The 19,827-nt window shown below is 37.9% G+C and overlaps 1 long non-coding RNA gene across 2 annotated transcripts in view; it reads left to right on the top strand.

Moving 5' to 3' along the window:
• The first annotated feature begins 1,853 nt into the window (after positions 1 to 1,853).
• Positions 1,854 to 19,827, top strand: part of LOC122447425 — a 345,510-nt gene continuing 327,536 nt past the window's right edge. Inside the window, exon 1 of one of the 2 annotated variants that reach the window (XR_006271222.1) lies at positions 1,854 to 2,203. This is a non-coding gene — a long non-coding RNA (uncharacterized LOC122447425). The remainder of the gene's footprint in view (positions 2,204 to 19,827) is intronic. The other variant, XR_006271223.1, reaches the window with a different exon arrangement.

Genomic DNA, 19,827 nt, shown 5'->3' with positions numbered 1-19,827 from the left:
CTAAAAACAAAAAGTGTACAAAGAGAGTTGTGCCTTAAGTTTTATTTGAGACAGAGTGAGGAATGACACTCAGGAGACATTGCTCCAGATAGCTCTGAGAAATTACTCCAAAAAAGTAGAAGGGAAAGTCAGTATATATGTGATTTTTGGTGAAGTAGGGGTGGGGGACATGCAATCAAACACACCTCGGAATCTGTCTTGGCTGAGCAATGCAGGAGCAAGCAGGAAAGCCAAGCCCCTGAGTTAGAGTGACTGGCCAGAGACAACCTGGAAACTAACCCCGTTACTGTAAAACCTGACACTGAGAGCCAGATGGTAAAGCTGTCCTCCTCTGTTCCCTTACCTTGGGCTCTCCACCCAGGCCCCTTCCCAATAAAGTCTTGCTTTATCAGCATATGTGTCTCCTCGGACAATTACTTCCCGAGTGTTAGACAGAAGCCCTGGAAGGTGTTCCCCTAGCTGCTAGTTTCATGAATGTTTTTACTAGTCATGAGGAGCAGGTGTCACCATTTATGATTTAGTACCTTTTTAGATATGAGGAAATGCAAGAATCAGGCTCATATAAGCTTCTCCCAAAAATATCTATTTATCTGAAAGCCTATTCAGCCAGTTTTCTGAGAGCACTGTGCCGAATTCCTGATTTCTACTCTGAACTCCCTTCAGAGTACATTGACAGTCAGAGATCACAGCAGCTTATGATTTAAATCCTCAAAGAGGCAGATGGCAAATGCCAATTTTTAGTTGGCAGTTGTACAGGTTAATCCTCAATTTGTAGGAAAGCATTTTTAATTCCTCAAAAAATAGGGTTGCATCTTGAATGATATCAAGGTGTGACCAAGCCTTCAAGTACACTGTTATTGTGGAACCAGATTCATTTGCCTGACAATATGGAGCTAGCCAAACCCTGAGACACCTAGCTTTGCAGCAGAGGGAAATTTTATTCACGAGGCAGCCAAGAGGGAAGACAGAGAACAAATCTCCCTGAAGGTAGGAGTGAAAGGTGTATATAAGGTACAATTAAGGCGTGGGGATCATGGAGGAAGGTAACTGAAGATGAAGAAAAGGTAAGGTAATCATCATTACATCCAGGTGCAGCTAACCTGCATGCTTCTTCATGGGGCACATGTTCAGAAATTGTGAGTCACCATGCTCTGAGGGTGGAGTTTCTGCCCTCTGACTTCAAATGATCATGGATCAGACATTCGCACATGCCCAGTTGGAGGATCGTGGTTCCAGTTAGTCTTAACCAGCTTAAACTAGAACTGGATACAGCTGGCTCCAAATTCCTCGGGGTTGGGGGGTGGTGGGTGGAATAAAAACACTGAGCCATATATCTTATTGTGTGGCTATGTGATACTAGGAAGATGTGCAAGTTTTTGTAAAAACAGTGAGCTTGATCTGTGAAGGCATGTTATGATCTATTATTTAGTAATGACTAACTGATGACCACCCTCAGTTTCATTATCTTTAGCTTACTTCTTTATATCAGGGAGAATATGTTCAACTAAGTTAGACATCAAACAATCCCCAGGTTCTAGATTGAGAGTTGTTTGCCTTTGGAATGGTTCCTTTCCCTTGGATGCATAGCTTCATTTTAGCTTAGAGGAGAAAGCCTAAAAATAGTTCCTTCTAGGCTCTAAATATCAGCTTTCAATATGACCAACTTCTGACCATAGAGTTACTTAAAAAAATCGTTTCAGATGTCTCATGAAGTTTCAGCCAGGATACTTAAAAACAAACAAAAAATATTCCTCACTGTTCTGAACAACCACTTGGACTCAAGAGACTGCAAAAGACACCACCCTCTCAAGCTTCAGAGTTACTTCTAAAAATATCCAAAAGCAGGACACACAGAGAGTTCCCCTGAGAGCTGGCAGAGTCAGGAGAACCCTAACTGTAAGTAGAACGCGATCCCCATTTCTGCTCGGCTGTGGTTTGAGGCCTCCAACCACGCTGCCTGCGTGTACATTCAGGAACAGAGCTCCTGCATGCTCAGAGAGGCGGAGAGTCAAGCCAAGTTTGTAAGACACAAAATGAGACACGCAAGAAGGAAGTAATGCCCCTGGGAGAAGGGGGATCAACAACCCATGGGCAGCTCAAAACCATGTTTTCACCAGAGTCTGGATTGGAAAGATAAGGACAGTGTAAAATTATACCTTCCCTTCTCAGCCAGACAATACAGAGGTTTGGAGAGCTGACCCAGGTAAGAGTTCTCATTCTCTGCTCGTTTCTGCTTGTTTTCCCCAGAATCCCATCTGCAGGCTCCTGGGCAAGGGATTTAAAGTAAAGTATGTAGCTCTGGTATCAACTAGAATTTGGTATTATTTTCCATTAAATTTTAGTTTCCCCCTGGCTGTTTAAGAGGACAACTGGAAACAGTTTATCGGAGAATCCCTTTTGAGTCTCTCAACCCTGAGAGGGACCCAAACGGGTTTCATCCTTTTTGAGTAGACGTGGGGTGATCAAACTGGTGTGGAAGGATTTGACAAAACTGTCTAGGACGATATGTTTTTCTTCCCCCATGTTCTGGTTGGTTGCAAATGAAACGTGAATTTCTGGGTCAGTGTTTTGATGATGGACTCCTAGGAGTGTTCAGTGGGGAGGCTCAAGTTGTTGCTTTAGGTTACTGGCTTTGGAGCTATTGCACTTGTAAGACCACTGACATGGTGGACTTTGGTTTATGGTTTTGTGATTTCTTCAGTGTGGTTTCTTCACTGTTCTTATAGAAAAGTGGTCCCCAATCTTTTTGTCACCGCGGACTGGTTTTCTGGAAGACAGTTTTTCCACGGAACAGGGAAGTGGAGTAGGGATAGTTTTGGGATGATTCAAGTGCATTACATTTATTATGCACTTTATGTTGTTGTTATTACACCAGGCATTAGATCCCAGAGGTCGGGGACCCCTGTTATACAGGATTAGTGAGTATTCAGGTAGAAAAGGATGGAGGAGAGTAGCAAGAGTCACGTCAGTCTTACACTGTTTTGTTTTAGGTACCTCTTGTGTCTTTAATTTTTTATTAGCTTTTTGTACTGAATCGTTTAATGAAATTGTTTTGGAATCTTGAAACCTTTGGGAAGCTCCTGCGTGCCGGTTAAAATATACATTCTCTTCCGTTTGATTGGTTTGGGAGCGCTTGCTTTCAGGTGCGCCCTTTCAATGAATGATTGTGTATAATTGGAATGTTCTCCATAATGGCTGTTGTAATTCTAAGTTGTCTCACTAAGATTTGCCATTTTTGTGTTACTTCAGCTTCTGGGACCACAGTTCTTAGGCATACGTGCTCAGTTTTTGATATTTAAACACCTCTTCTTTTGGGCTAAAACTTGGGTATTTTGGAGCTAATTTATTACAAAGAGCAATGTGCTGTTGGATAGGGGATTTTGTGGTGTTTTACCACGTATCTCATTTAATGGAAATTTTCTTGAGGTTGGCAGGTGACCTAGTGTCAATCTAAACCCTTCTGTGACCAGCTTATCTAGCGTGGGCATCTTAGAGTGAGGTGGCAATTGCTCTAACAACTTTTTTTGCATACCCACCAAGATTATGCATACCTTCCAAGATTTGCATCAGAGCAATAGATCTATGATTCCTTTCAAGAAATGATTTAAGTGACGTATGCTCTAATGGCTTTTAAATAGTGTGATGTGTGCCTACTTAGATTTTGATAACCAAAACAGCCAGAATTTCTCATCTTAATTTATTTCCTAAATACCCATGTGGCTTATGTTGTGGATTATGTTGAGGCTTTATGAGTGTCCTTGCAACTACCGCCTATTGTGGACTGCCAATAAAACTATACCAGAAGCTTTCCTTTCTGGGGATGATATATATAATGTATATTTAAACAAAGTGTGTTGGAATTGGAGAGCTGGATGCAAGAGAGTGGAGCTCAAACCTGAGAGTGACTTGCCTGGATCCCTCAGTAACAAGGAGAGGGAGAGTGAACTCAGAGGGCACCTGGCTCTGTCTCCTTGTCTCAGACTGTGAGCACACAGCTCTCATCCCATTCCTCACCTCATTCTCAACAACTTAAAAATGATAAGAGAAAACAAAGACATAGTTAACACTTCATGAAGTAGTTTCCTTTCAGAGAATTTCAAAATGGGCAGAGAGTAGGATGCTTTTGTAGGGTAAAGAATAGAAAACAAGAAAGTAAAAAATAAAAATATCTGATTAGCTGGGGCCACATAGTCAGCACCATTTGAAGTGAGACGCCCAGAACTGGCTTGATGTTTGGAGCTTTACTGAATGGATATAGTGTGTTTCTGACCAAATTGAGCATTTCCAGGGACTTAAAAGTCATAATTTTCAGTTTGTTAAATGTGGCACCCTGAACAGCATCAACTCCATCTTGGGTTTAGAAAGTTATTTCAGCATAGTTGCTAATCTAAAGAGATGCTTGAATATATGCATATGAAAAATGGAATATGTAGCTTTGTTACATGGGTGTACAAATAACATAGCTGTGGATGATTTATATAATGATTATCTATATTCATTATAGAGAGACCAAAGTCAGAAAATGCTCCAATTCTGTGTTATTCTTTCACATTTCTAATAAAATCTTTCATGATTTTAATGTTGTTAGAAAAAAATGTGTTTTACACAATTAGTCTGACTTAATTTATATTTAATTATAATTATACCTGCTGTGGTCCATTAAATAAACATGTTGTGACATAATTTTATCCACTTATTTTTTTTAATGTATGGAAAATAATTCTATTCATTTATTCATTCAGTGACCATTTATTTATCAACATCTGTGGGGACATTACCTGGAAGGGTGAGCAGTTAACCAAAAGCTGAGGCTCTTTACCCCTAACAGGATGGATAGATATTTAACAATATGATCAATAGTTTATATATTGATTACATATGTGTTGTGATATGGTATTTAATAAACAAATTCAGACTTATGAAACAGTGTTTAATAGGGATCTAAATGTAAGTGAAACGTTCCCTGAAGAAGAATTGTTTTGAGAGCTCAATGCATAAGTATTAACTTTAAAATAATAGTGGCAGATTGGGGCAGGGATGATGATGCATGTAGAACAAGGAAGAAAAAAATGTGAGGACAAAATGCCTGAGGAAAAAAATACTCCTTCCATTGGAAGAATTGAAAGAAAGCCAATGTGGTGGTTTAACACCTGTAAATTACTGATTGATTGATGCTGCAAAAGACTAGGGAGACAGAGGCAATTATTTAGAGTATTGTAAGCCAGGTTAATAATGTAGCTTTTTATTTTAAGAAATGGGCAGAAAACATCTAAAATTTTCATGTTTGTCAGAATTTTTTTGAGGCAGCTGATTTATCCATACCTCAAACTAGATTAGGCATAAAGAGAGATTCACTGATTCACATTGCTGAAAATCTATGATTCATGCGTGACTGTGAAAGACTGAATATACAGATGGACAATAGTCAGACCATGTGTAAAAATAAAACTCTGACCATAACCTGCAGCAACCTACCCAGGAGACCAGCCCATTATCTATAGTAACCAGCCCAGGAAGCCAGCTGCTACATATCAGACTTTCGGGGGAAGCCAGATTGCAATCTCCACCGACAGTCCAGGAAGCCAAAATGGTAACTCCTATAAAAACCAGCCCCAAACAGCCAGGACTTATTGACTCACTGGCAGCTTCCCTATATTTTGGCCCTGTTTCCAATTTAGGACTGCTGTAGCCACGCATTCCGGGAAACAAACTCACTCAGAAGGACAATGCAGATAGTAGAGTGCAGTTCATTACACCTGCGGGCCCAAGGCAGTCTCCTCTTAGCCAAGGACCCCGACCAGCTTTTGTGAAAACCTTATATACCCTGAGTGTACTTGCTCAAACCCACCTCCCCAAATTCCTTGAAACTAGTCTGGACAAGGTAAAAGAGAGATACGATCAAAGTTAACTCATGATTCATGTGTCACAAGACTAGATAAACAGTGGATATTTATCAATAGGCCTGTGGTCATATCCCAATAAACATAATGGAATTTACCACATTGTTCTGTTACAGAGATAATTAGCATATTCTTTTAGGCACCAGAGAGTCCAAGTACAAGTCCTGAGGCTCTTTTATCTGGGGGGTCTGGTTTTCCATTGGTATGCCATTTCTATAGACACCAAGCGCAAAGTTCAGAGTCCATTGGGAGGGTGACCATGCATGTAGCCTAATGTTCACAGCCTGGCCTAAGATGGAGTCCAGCTCTGTCTGTTTCCTCCTTCAGGACCAACAAGAGAAAAGCCAAGTGTGCACCTCTAACCAATCACAGAGGATACATTGCTTCTACTTAACTCAGTCCCACCCTCCCCTCCCTACATCCTACCATCAGGACAAACCTGAAGCTTCCCCTTTTTCTCCTGAAAGTTCTCCCACTCCTCTGCCTGCTGTTGAGTCTCTCCCAAAATGCAGGTGTTTAGTGGTTGACTTCCTTGCTCTCCCCAGTCTAAAAAACTGACTTTGCTTGTTCTCATTTGGTTGGTCTTTATTTCTGCTGTGTGATTCAGGGACTGAGAGAAGCTGTCGGTCATATCTCTCTTTGTCTTCGTCTCTCCCTGTTTCCATCTCTCTGGTCAACATTTTTCTGAGATTAACCAGAGAGATGAAAATAAAATTATTTTCTTCCACAAGACAATAATGACCTCAAGTAAGTCAAAGCTAATATCATATACCAGATAGAAATCACAGATAAAAACTAAGTACTTCTACCCAGGAAAATCTCGAGGGTGATCAAAGTCATTTTATGGCACAGATATTATTCCTGAACTAATAATTGTTTACAAAGTGGATGATTTCTTACTGAGGTTCATAAGATTACAGTACTTATATGTAAATGTCCAGTTTCATTTGAACTTTAGATAAACAGCAAATACTTTCTTTAAAAATAGAAGCATGGCTTATGAAAATGATAAATGAAAAATACTGATACCAAGCAGGGCCATGTAGGGCTCCCAGGTACAAAGCCTTTCTGTGTCCTCCATCCCTTTGATTATAAGAAATAGACTTCGTTTAGCCTCCATGACCTTTCCTGAGTTCCAGTGGTAATATGGGCTAATTTAAGCAGTTGCTACTTGGGGAAGGGAAGGGATGCAAACAAGGGGGAAACAGTCAAGAAAGACAACAGTGTAGACTTAGAGCAAGGTCCTGGTTCCCCATCAAGGGAACTGTTCAGTTCAGTCCCTCAGTTGTGCCCAATTATTTGTGACCACGTGGACGTCAGCACACCAGGCTTCCCTGTCCATCACCAACTCCTGGAGCTTGCTCAAACTGATTTCCATTGAGTCAGTGATGGCATCCAAACATCTCATTCTCTCTTGTTCCCTTCTGCTCCTGCCTTCAATCTTTCCCAGCATCAGGGTCTTTTCCAATGAGTTAGTTCCTCACATCAGGTGGCCAAAGTACTGGAGTTTCAGCTTCAGCATCAGTCCTTCCAATGAACATTCAGGACTGATTTCCTTAGAATTGACTGGTTTGATCTCCTTACAGTTCAGGAGACCCTCAAGAGTCTTCTCCAATACCTCAGTTCAAAAGCATCAATTCTTCAGTGCTCAGCTTTCTATATAGTCCAACTCTCACATCCGTACATGACTACTGGAAAAACCATAGCTTTGACTAGACGGACCTTTGTTGGCAAAGTAATGTCTCTGCTTTCTAATATGCTATCTAGGTTGGTCATAGCTTTTCTTCCAAGGAGCAACCATCTTTTAATTTCATGGCTGCAGTCACCATCTGCAGTGATTTTGGAGCTCCCAAAAATAAAGTCTGTCACTGTTTCCATTGTTTCTCCATCTATTTGCCATGAAGTGATGGGACCAGATGCCATGACCTTTGTTTTCTGAATGTTGAGTTTTAAGCCAGCTTTTTCACTCTCATCTTTCATGTTCATCCAGAGGCTCTTCAGTTCCTCGTTGCTTTCTGCCATAAGGTTTGTGTCATCTACATATCTGAGGTTATTAATATTTCTCCTGGCAATTTTGGTTCCAACTTGTGCTTCATCCAGCCCAGCATTTCGCATGATGTACTCTGCATAGAAGTTAAATAAGCAGGGTGACAATATACAGCCTTGACACACTCCTTTCCCAATTTGGAACCAGTCTGTTGTTCCATGTCCATTTCTAACTGTTGCTTCTTGACCTACGTACAGATTTCTCAGTAGGCAGGTAAGGTGATCTGGTATTCCCATATCTTGAAGAATTTTCCACAATTTGTTTTGATCCATTCAGTCAAAGACTTTGGCATAGTCAATAGAGCAAAAGTAGATGTTTCTCTGGAATTCTCTTGCTTTTTCGATCTAACTGATGTTGGCAATTTCATCACTGGTTCCTCTGATTTTCTAAATCCAGCTTAAACATCTAGAATTTCTTGGTTCACATATTGCTGAAACCTCAGTTAGAGAATTTTAAGCATTATTTTCTTAGCATGTGAGATGAGGGCAATTGTGTGGTAGTTTGAACATTCTTTGGCATTGCCTTGTTTGAACTGTTTTTCTAATACCTAAAATCCCTCCAGGTGGGAGAAGTTAACAATTAGTGGTATGCTGTCCTCAAGTACATAGACCTCAGACCAGTTGGAACCTTAAGGTTGATGATGCTAGCTCCTGCCTGCCCCTAACCCATCAGAACACTGTCCAGAAGCTGATCGCACCATCTTTGAACCATTACTATAAAACTTCTCACTATCTTCTCCAAGTTTGGACACATGACTTTCAGGGCATTAGCCTGCTGTGGCCTATTTGCCTGGCAAAACAATAAGGCTATTGTTTTCTACTTCACCAAAAACTCTGTCTCCAAGATTCACTTTGGCACAAGTGTCCAGAGAAGCTGAGCTTCTGGCATCAAATTTTTGTGTTTAACTCAAATGCAGATGTAACTGGGCATTATATATATATGTATATATATTACTTCAGTCTTACTCACATGACATGAAAGGCAAAGACATCATACTCCATGTAATAGGCTGAGAGCCTGTGGGTAAAAATACAGAAAGAAAATATGCTAAGATGAAAAGAATAAGAGATGCCATTAAAATGCTTAAATGGGAATGAGATATTCAGGTTTGAAATTTGAAACCATTAGCATGGTTACTATGTCGCAGAAGAACTAGAGGGAACAGGAGAGGATGTGTAGGGTATGTGTAGGTAGGCTATTGCAGCAGATGAGATGAATGTAGGTGGTTTTAACTAGAATGATGGTACATGAATTTAGAAAAGTACATTAGACCACTGGGGCATAGAAGAAATAGTGATTAGTGATTGTTACTTGTTAATTATAAGTTGTAAATTTAGTAAGATTGTACTTCAGTTAAGTTCAATTCAGTTGCTCAGTCCTGCCTGAATCTTTGCAACCCCATGAACTGCAGCATGCCGGACCTCCTTGTCCATCACCAACTCCCCTGAGCTTGCTCAGACTCACGTCCATTGAGTCAGTGATGCCAACCAACCATCTCATCCTCTGTCGTCCCCTTCTCCTCCCAACTTCAATCTTTCCCAGCATCAGGGTCTTTTCAAATGAGTCAGTTCTTTGCATCAGGTGGCCAAAGTATTGGAGTTTCAGCTTCAGCATCAGTCCTTCCAATGAATATTCAGGACTGATTTCCTTTAGAATGGACTGGTTGGATCTCCTTGTAGTCCAAAGGACTCTCAAGAATATTCTCCAACTCCACAGTTCAAAAGCATCCATTCTTTGGCACTCAGCTTTCTTTATAGTCCAACACTCACATCTGTACATGACTACTGGAAAAACCATAGCTTTGACTGGACGGACCTTTGTTGGCAAAGTAATTTCTCTGCCTTTTAATATACTGTCTAGGTTTGTCATAGCTTTTCTTCCAAGGAGTAAGCATCTTTTAATTTCATGGCTGCAGTTATCATCTGCAATGATTTTGGGGCCCCCAAAAATAAAGCCAGCCACTGTTTCCACTGTTTCCCCATCTATTTACCATGAAGTGATGGGACCAGATGCCATGATCTTAGTTTTATGAATGTTGAGTTTTAAGACTTGCCCACGAGTGTCCAAGAGTCTCTGGAAGAAGTGTTGGTTGACAGTGGCCTGATGCAGGGTTGGGGGCACTGAGTGTAGGAATGTGTGCATAGGACCTTTTGAAGGAGGTGGACATTATCTTCCTTACCTCCACCATAGTTTGGCCTTAGGTCAAATGACAGGGAGGGAACACAGCCCCACCCTTCAACAGAAAATTGGTTTAAAGATTTACTGAGCAAGACCCAGTTTCCTCCTCAGTCAGTCTCTCCCATCAGGAAGCTTCCACAGGTCTCTTATCCTTCTCCATCAGAGGGCAGACAGACTGAAAACCACAATCACAGAAAGCTAACCAATCTGATCACATGGACCACTGCCTTGTCTAACTCAGTGAAACTATGAGCCAGGCCATGTAGGACCACCCAAGATGGACGGGTCATGGTGGAGATTTCTGACAAAATGTGGTCCACTGGAGAAGGGAATGGCAAACCACTTCAGTATTTTTGCCTTGAGAACCCCATGAAAAGTATGAAAAGGCAAAAAATTGTAATTAAACTGTTAGAATTTAAGTGAACTTAGTTAAGTCTACTGGAGGCAAGGCCACTGTGCAAATTCAGTTTTTATTTCACAAAGCAATGATAAATAATTCAAAAGTGAAGTTAAAAATACAGCATTTGAGTAACATGATAATCACCACATGATTAAAAGCAAATCAAACAAAAACAGAGTGATATTTCCCACAAAAATATGTAAAAGTTTTGAGAGTAAACAGAGAATACCAAACTAAATGTGAGCAACCCTCTTTGTTGACTTGTAGCATCAATATTATAAAGTTGATGTTCTCCCCCATATTTATATATAAATGGTCTTCCTCGGTGACTCAGTTGGTAAAGAATCCTCCTACAATGCAGGAGACCACCTGCAACAGAAGAGACATGGGTTTGATCTCTTGATCAGGAAGATCCCCTGGAGAAGGAAATGGCAACTCACTTCAGTATTCTTCCTTGTGAAACCCCATGGACAGAGGAGCCTAGCAGTGTATAGTCCATGGTGTTGCAAGAATCAAACATGACTGGGCAACTGAACCACCACATTTATATATAAATACTATGCAACCCCAGTCAAAACCCCTGCAGGTATTTTTTGAAAGTATTCAAGTTGGTTCCAAAAAATACATGAAAATATGAGAGACAGTATAATCAAGGCAATCCAGAAAATGTATGCAGTCGTTGAATGTACTCTGCTGGGTTTTTAGACATATATTAAAGTTAAAGTAGTTTAGAGAATTAGTATTGACACAAGGATAAACAGATAGGTCAATGAAATGGAATAAAGTCCTGAAGCAGAACTAAGTGCATATAGCTACATTATTTAAAACAAGCTAGCCTTGCAGAAAAGAGTCAGTCATTCTTTTAATAAAGTGTTGGATATCCATATGAAAATATGAACAAATTGACCTTTTGCTTCACCCCAAACACAAGACCACTAAACTTGTCTTTAGCTTTATATGTGAAACAAAAAGAAAATAGATCATGTGGCCAATAATATATGAAGATATAGTAATTATATTTATGATAAGAAAGATACTTAAATAGGAATGAAACTAAATACTAAACGAGACACTTGAGCATGTTTGACAAATTGTGACCATACAGAGTTTCTCAAAATATTGAGTTTGGAGCAAAGAAATGTTTATTGCAAGGCCAAGCAAAGAGAATGGATGGCTTATGCTCAAAAATCCAAATTCACTGTTGGTTTTTTGAGAGAAGTTTTATAGGCAGAATTTGGGATGAGGGCTACAGGGTGTGTGACTTTATTCTGATTGGTCGGTAGTAATTAGTTGTTAATAGGACAATATTCCAAGATTCTTGTGCTCAGCCTGAAGTCTCCATGCATGTCAATTGCTCAGTCGTGTTTGACTCTGTGACCCCATGGTCTGTAGCCTGCTAGGCTCCTCCTTTCATAGAATTCTCCAGGCAAGAATACTGGAGTGGATTGCCATTTCCTACTCCAGAGTATCTCCCTGACACAGGGATCTAACCTGCATCTCTTGTGTCTCCTGCATTGGCAGGCAGATTATTAACCACAGCATCATATAGGAAGCCTGAAATTATCATCCTCCAAATTAAAAATAGATCAAATACTAGCTGAAATTATTTTTAAAGATAAAATTTTTGATAAAAAATTCAATCAGATTAAAATATTAATTTTAAAATGAAAATTAAGGGAGTAAAAGTAAGAGATATTAAACTATTCAATGAATATGTGATGCTTACAATATACCAGGTAATTTTCAAATATCTAAAGATAGATAAGGAAATTAGAGAAAAAGTAAGAGTGGTGGGGGAAAACAGCATAATATAAAAATTTCAAGAAATATAGATAACATGGAATCAAGGATTTAGAGGAAATAAAAGTTGATCCTAGTTTCAGATATAGTGTCAAAAAGTTCAATGAATTAAGGCATGTATTTCTTTTATGAATTAGGAAAAGAGGTTTGTAATAATGTCTAATTGTCCCAAACTTGGTGAAATATATAGTTGTACAGATTTCAGAAGCTAATTAACCCCCAGAGAGGACAAATTTAATGAGAATTAAAGTTAGCTATGTCATAGAGAGTCTCTTGAAAACTGTGATAAGGAGAAAATCTTAAAAAGCAAGGAGAAAAAAAATATTATCTCAGAGGAATAATCATCCAATGGCTGAAAGTATTAATTGAAAACCATGCAGTTTAGAAGACAATGCAGAAGAGTGAAGAAAGAAAAAGAAATTCATCTCAGAATTCTACTTTTTAAATCAATAAAGAAAGGTAAATAGTAAAGGTATTTACTTTATTGCAAAGGTACACATGAAAGACAAGGTTTTCTCTTATTTTATTAAAATCTACATAGCCACTGAAACCTAAAATTATAACACTGCCTTGTGGGTTTATAACATTTGTAGATTTAATAAGTATGACATCTATAACATAAGAGGAACATGAGGGTGGATGGAAATAGATGTATATGTTTGAAACTTTTCTGTATTTTGTGTGAAATGCTACAAGATTACCTCTCAGTAGATCATGAAAATTTAGAGATGCATATCATGATATCTAGAACACCACAAATATATGTAAGGATATATAGCTAAATGCAATCCAGTTCAGTTGCTCAGATGTGTCTGACTCTTTGTGACCCCATGAACCACAGCATGCCAGGCATCCCTGTCCATCACCAACTCTCGGAGTCTACCCGAACCCATGTCCATTGAGTCGGTGATGCCATCCAACCATACATCCTCTGTCGTCCCTTTCTCCTCCTGCCCTCAATCTTTCCCAGCATCAGGATCTTTTCAAATGAGTCAGCTCTTCGCATCCGGTGGCCAAAGTATTGGAGTTTCAGCTTCAACATCAGTCCTTCCAATGAACACCCAGGACTGATCTCCTTTAGGATGGACTGGTTGGATCTCCTTGCAGTCCAAGGGACTCTCAAGAGTCTTCTCCAACACCACAGTTCAGAAGCACCAATTCTTCAGTGCTCAGCTTTCTTTATAGTCCAACACTCACATCCGTACATGACTACTGGAAAAACCATAGCTTTGACTGGACGGACCTTTGTTGGCAAAGTAATGTCTCTGCTTTTTAATATACTGTCTAGGTTGGTCATAACTTTCCTTCCAAGGACTAAGCGTCTTTTCATTTCATGGCTGCAGTCACCATCTGCAGTGATTTTGGAGTCCCCCAAAATAAAGCCAGCCACTGTTTCCACTGTTTCCCCATCTATTTGCCATGAAGTGATGGGACTGGATGCCATGATCTTAGTTTTCTGAATGTTGAACTTTAAGCCAACTTTTTCACTCTCCTCTTTCACTTTCATCAAGGGCTCTTTAGTTCTTCACTTTCTGCCATAAGGGTTGTGTCATCTGCATATCTGAGGTTATTGATATTTCTCCCGGCAATCTTGATTCCAGCTTGTGTTTCCTCCAGTCCAGTGTTTCTCATGATGTACTCTGCATAGAAGTTAAATCAGCAGGGTGACAATATACAGCCTTGACACACTCCTTTCCCAGTTTGGAACCAGTCTGTTGTCCATGTCCAGTTCTATCTGGTAATAGATATTATTAAAATTGAGTTGTGAGAAATTCAGAGAATTTTTTAAAAGATAGGAAAGGAGAAAGAGAAGAATAAAAATTAAAGTGGATAAACAGAAAACAAATGATACACAGACAGGCTCACTTCAACAAATATTAAGAGACTATATTTAGTCCAATTAGGTATCACTGTAGTCAGATAACCTCAATGGATTTCCCCCCACATTTTTTTTCTGTTATTTTCCCTCCCTTCAGCAAATTACAGTATTTGTTAACTATGCAGACAGTAAAAGTGTTTTGTGTACAACTGCAGGAATCTGAAACTTTCATGTGGTTACCATGAAACAGGTGTAAATATAAAACTGTTGACAGACAGAGTGCAACCCCAAGTATTCCCTCTAATTTGAAGAAAATCTTGTATTTGAATTTCTCTCAATTTCTATTCTTTTATGTGTTATTGTTTCTGTATTGCTAATGTAAACACTTAACTTTAATATACACTGATTTTCCCATAATCTGCTCTTCCTCTTGCTGCTTATTCAATATCATCATTGTTAGAAATAAACTATCCTTTAGAATTCTTACTCAGGTTTTGAATAATTACTTATCATTGTAGGTAAAATTCAGGGTCTTTTAGAGTCATCAGTTTGATGTTTTTAGAGATCCTCTATGGTGTAAAATATAAACATAAATACAAAGAACTATTTTAGGTTGAATTTTTTAGTTTTACCTTCTTGAACTAAAAATTACCAAAAAAGTTATGAAAACAGTTGAGATTTTGCTTTGTATGCAAAATTTACACATACTGCCTCAATCAGTACCAAAACATACCTATAAAGAGGGTATATTCACCTTGGTATAATGTATAGGAACATGAATTATGTTGTCAGAATCTACTCATCATCAAATTTAACCAGAAAGTAGGACTTTCTGTACTTTATTGTGATTGTAATCATATGAAAGGCCATGTTAATGGCATTGGAGATATTAAGCAGTTAAATGATTATGGTGATCCCTTATATTTAAAAAAAGTAAAGCCAATAAAGCGTAATTGTGACTGCTTCCATTTATGTTTCTGTGTTTTGTTATGTTGAATAGAGTAGTAGCATCAATTTTTTAATTCTTTATTAAGAAGCAAAATATTTATTTAATTCTGATAGTGTCTGAAGTGAGAACTTATAGTCAATCTGCTGACTATATTCCAGAGCAAGTTTTAGATTCTGCTAATAGCCTTCTCATCTTATCATCATGATGTTGTCTCTAATCACTCATGAGTTCAGATGTTCTCCACGATTCTTTCAAGGATAACTGCAGTCCATAGGCCTATTTCTCCTACTCAGTACAAAGAAGTCAACTGACAGACTGTTCTTCACACTGACCCTTACTGCCCTTCTAAACAGAACTAGCTGAGTATCATTGATACTTAGGTATAATAACATGTAATTTATTAGAGAAGATGGTACATTGAGACAGTGAACTCAAGCCGGACTTCATATAATTTCTGGCAAGCATCCATATGGTTTTCAAATAGGAATTTTCAAGTATATCCATCCTTTACAGCAAACAAGATTTTGTCACTGTTTTTCAAATTTCTACCAGACTGTTCACATTCAACCCCTTGAAAACAATTAATTTCATTTCTTCTTGTAGTCCATTAAAGTGTTAGTCACTCAGTCATGTCGGACTCTGCAACCCCATGGACTGTAGCCCATCACGCTGCCCTGTCCATGGACTTCCCCCGGCAAGAATGTTGGAGTAGATTGCCATTTCCTTCTCCACGGGATCTTCCTGACCCAGGAATGGAACCTAAGTCTCCCACACTGCTTAGTTTTTGTTATTTAAATTTCTAGACTTTTTAGGATGTTTGAGAATAAGACCTAACTTTCCCTCCAATGAAATCTCTCTATATAACCAAAAGGTACCTGCTGGCTCAGTAGCATATACAGACATTATAAGAGGTCACGTTGATTTCCTTAAAGTCTGGTCAATATGCTCTTTAAAAAAAATGTGGTATAATTGCATTACAGTGTTATTTTAGTTTCTGCTGTACAACAGTGAATCAGCTATGTGTGTGTGTGTGTGTGTGTGTGTGTGTATATATATATATATATATCCCTCCCCTCTTAGACCTCCAATATACTCTTTCTTAAATGACATACTATGTATAACTTACAAATCCGAAACAGTTTTAATAAACAGAGACTGGCTTACATTTTTTATTTATTTATTTTTTTTTTGGTAGAAGGGGGTAAATATCATTAATCCTTTCTTCCTGTTGTCCAACCCCTGCCAGTAACCAATTTAAACAGAAAGTCTTGGACAGGAATAGTTATGTCTTTGATAATATAAAAATGTTCAGGCATAGTAAAAACTAAATACAGTGTTTTGGATTTTTGTTAATATGTTTTAATATAATAGCAAAGTGTGAGGAGCTCCATGGATGTAAATCCCAGGTCAAAGTTATTTTTCAAAAAATATTGTAGATTACTTTTCACTTATTTTTGTTTGTCTTCATTTCTTTCATTGGTATTTTTAAATTTTCAGTGTGCAAGTTTTTCATCTCCTTGATTAAATTTATTCCTAAATATTTTATTATTTTTGATGCATGATTCCACTTATATGACAAATCTAGAGTAGTCAAATTTGTTTATTATTGCTCTTCAGTTGCTAAGTTGTGTCCAACTCTTTGCAACCCCCATGGACTGCATCATGCCAGGTTCCCGTGTTCTTCACTATCTCACAGAATTTGCTCAAATTCAGTGATGCTATCTAACTATCTCATCTTCTGTTGCCCCGTTCTTCTCCTAAGCCCTCAATCTTACCCATTATTAGGATCTTTTTCAATGAGTCAGCTCTTTGTGTCAGATGGCCAAAGTATTAGAGCTTCAACCTCAGTATCAGTCCTTCCAATGAATGTTCAGAGTTGATATTCTTTAGGATTGACTGATTTGATCTCCTTGTAATCTAAGGGCTCTTAAGTGTCTTCTCTAGCTCCGCAAATTGAAAGCATCAGTTCTTCAGTGCTCAGCCTTCTTTATGGTCTAACTGTCACATCTGTATGTGACTACTGGAAAAACCATAGCTTTGAATATACGGAGCTACATATACCTGTTGGTAAGGTGATGTAGTCAATATAATAGAAGCAAAGAATAGAATAGTGGTTGCCAGGGGCTGAGGAAAGAGGGAAATGGGGGTTTGTTGCTCAACAGGCGTAAATTTTCAGTTATGCAAGATAACTAACTTCTAGAGATCTAGAGTACAACATATGATCTATAGTTAACATTATAGTATTATATATTTTAAAAATGTTGAATATAGATCTCATGTTCTTATCACAAACAGTTACATACATGTACATACACAGAGAAACTCACAAAAGATTTTGGAGGTGACAGATGTGTTCAGTACTTTGACTGTGGTGATGATATCACAGAATGTATGCTTATGTCCAAATTCATCAGGATATTTATATATATATATATATTTTAAATGTGTGCATTTTTTTTATATCCCATTTACCTCAAAAAAGCAAAAAACAAAAACAAAAACAAATTTTGAGGCTTCTGGAAATGGTACTAAGGGCTTACAGAAAATGTATCAGCATATATTCAAAAGAACCTACTAAAACATAGTAATAACAGTGAGAATCTATAGCATTTGAACTACAGTCCACATCCTGCCTCCCCACGGTGCTGCAAAATCTATGTCAAACAGATGCAGACAAGAACACAGGGCTTCCTCTCCCTGTCCATCTCCCAGTTGAGGAATACAGGAGTTTTCCAGGAGTGACAGAATATCCAACTTTTTCATCTTGCCCGTGAACTATCTCTAGCAGGGATAAGTTCTCAGTGCATCCCCCCTTCTTTTGCCTGGTCCCCACTTATGGGATGGAGGCTCAGCCGCTAAAGCATGGCACACTCCGTAACTCTAGAGCTTTCATCCCACTAACACTGGCTCATCCAAAAGTGAAGATTCCATGCCAAGAGAGGCAGATTGAGAACAAAAATTACCTCCCCAGCCCCTTCACTGAGTTCCAGCTTATTAAGAGTGAGGCTGTCAGAAATAGAGCCATGTAAGAGTAGTATTTCTATGGAATGGAAATATGTCAACATAAACCTGAAGTAGATTTTGAAAAGTTAATAAGTATGTGTAAGTCCTAGAATAACTACTAAGGAAATAAGTAAAAATATCTCTAGTAAACACAGATTTTTTTGAAAGTTAAGGGGTTCCATTTTGCAGGGTACATTGCTGTCATTTTCTTTTTAAAACTACATTTCAGAATAGAGCATTTATTAAACAACTCATTCTGAAATACTGAATTATTAAAAATTTTTCCACATTTAAGACTTCCACAAAAACTGCATATAATGACTAGCACCCCCACATATTGCATACTCCCAACAACAAGAAAAATTTACCTTGAAGACAAACCTCAATTTCCATTCTAGAATGCAGTGACTCCTTTTTTTCTTAGAAATAATTTTTCCCTCCAAGCTTCAAAATTTATTATAAAAAAATAACACTAGAATGGCTAAAATTTAGACAAAATAAAACTCAGAGTAATGTGTGTTGGAAAATGTTAATTAGATAGATCAGTAGTAATGGTACTAGGAGTTTAAATTTTATGAGCACTTTAGAAACCCTTTTGACAGTTACTGTTGAAAACCAACATCTGTTTAACCTATGGCTCAAAAAAAAAAAAAAAATTCACCAAGAGAAGTACATAAATGTGTGCACCTAAAGATATGTACAAGAATGTTCAAAGCAGTATTTGTAAAGTTTCAAAGTGGAAACATTCAAATCCCTAAGTAGCAAAATTAAAACCACTGGATCAATAAAATAGTATTTAGTGACAATTTATTGTCCATTTAAGAACAGTTTGTGAACTAGGAGCTTTCACACCCAAATCTGATAAGGTCAAAGGCATGGCCTTACAGCAGCATAGCTTATAAAATTAAAATGAGAAAGTTGTTTCATATTTACAATGATTGGTTTTTACAATGATTGGTTTTCACAGTGGAGGTTTTCAGATAACAGAGGACTGGTTAAAGTAATTACATTATACCACTTTTAAGAAGATGACACAAGTTTCTTTCATAATTAATCAGAGACATTTACACTACATAAGCTAAGTTTGGTTTTGCTTACATTTAAGAAATAACCTAGGTTTAGTTTTGCTTATGTGGCTAAAATGGTTTTGTCAGGGAATTCTCAGATCTGACCTCCATTTTGTATTTAACTTTAACACTATCAGAAGTAGAATGGATTAAAATAGTAACTAAGGCTTATTCCTACAATTAACATGATTCTGAAATATAAAAGAATATCATAGACGAATGTTGCAAAATAATTTTGTCTGAATAAAAGTCAGACACAAAAAAGAACTTACCAAGATTACTACATTTATAAAATATTCAAAATAAAATAGTAGTACTGAGGGAAGGTAATGACAGAAAATGGACACATCAAAACGTAAAGGGTGAGTAGAAATAGGTACACATGCATTTAATATTGTAACAATTATTTGAACTGTATATTTTCCATATGTATACTTTATGAGCTTTAAGTCATACCTAAATAAAGTTCTTTTGAAGATATGATACATCAAAATTTACAAGTCTCTTGTAATATAGTTTCTTATTATTCTTATTATACCTGTGAGACAAATACTAACAGGAAGCTGTCGGTGAGACTGTGGTTTAGAAGGAGGAAAAAGGCATAACGCTTAGTTAATAGTAAAAAAAAAAAAAAAAGTTAAAGAATAAAATCAGCAGAAAGTGA

The sequence above is a fragment of the Cervus canadensis genome, chromosome 9, assembly GCF_019320065.1.
Source record: "Cervus canadensis isolate Bull #8, Minnesota chromosome 9, ASM1932006v1, whole genome shotgun sequence".
NCBI lineage: Eukaryota > Metazoa > Chordata > Mammalia > Artiodactyla > Cervidae > Cervus > Cervus canadensis.
Note: the sequence above shows the minus strand (reverse complement) of the source record. Positions and strands in the feature narration are given on the sequence as shown.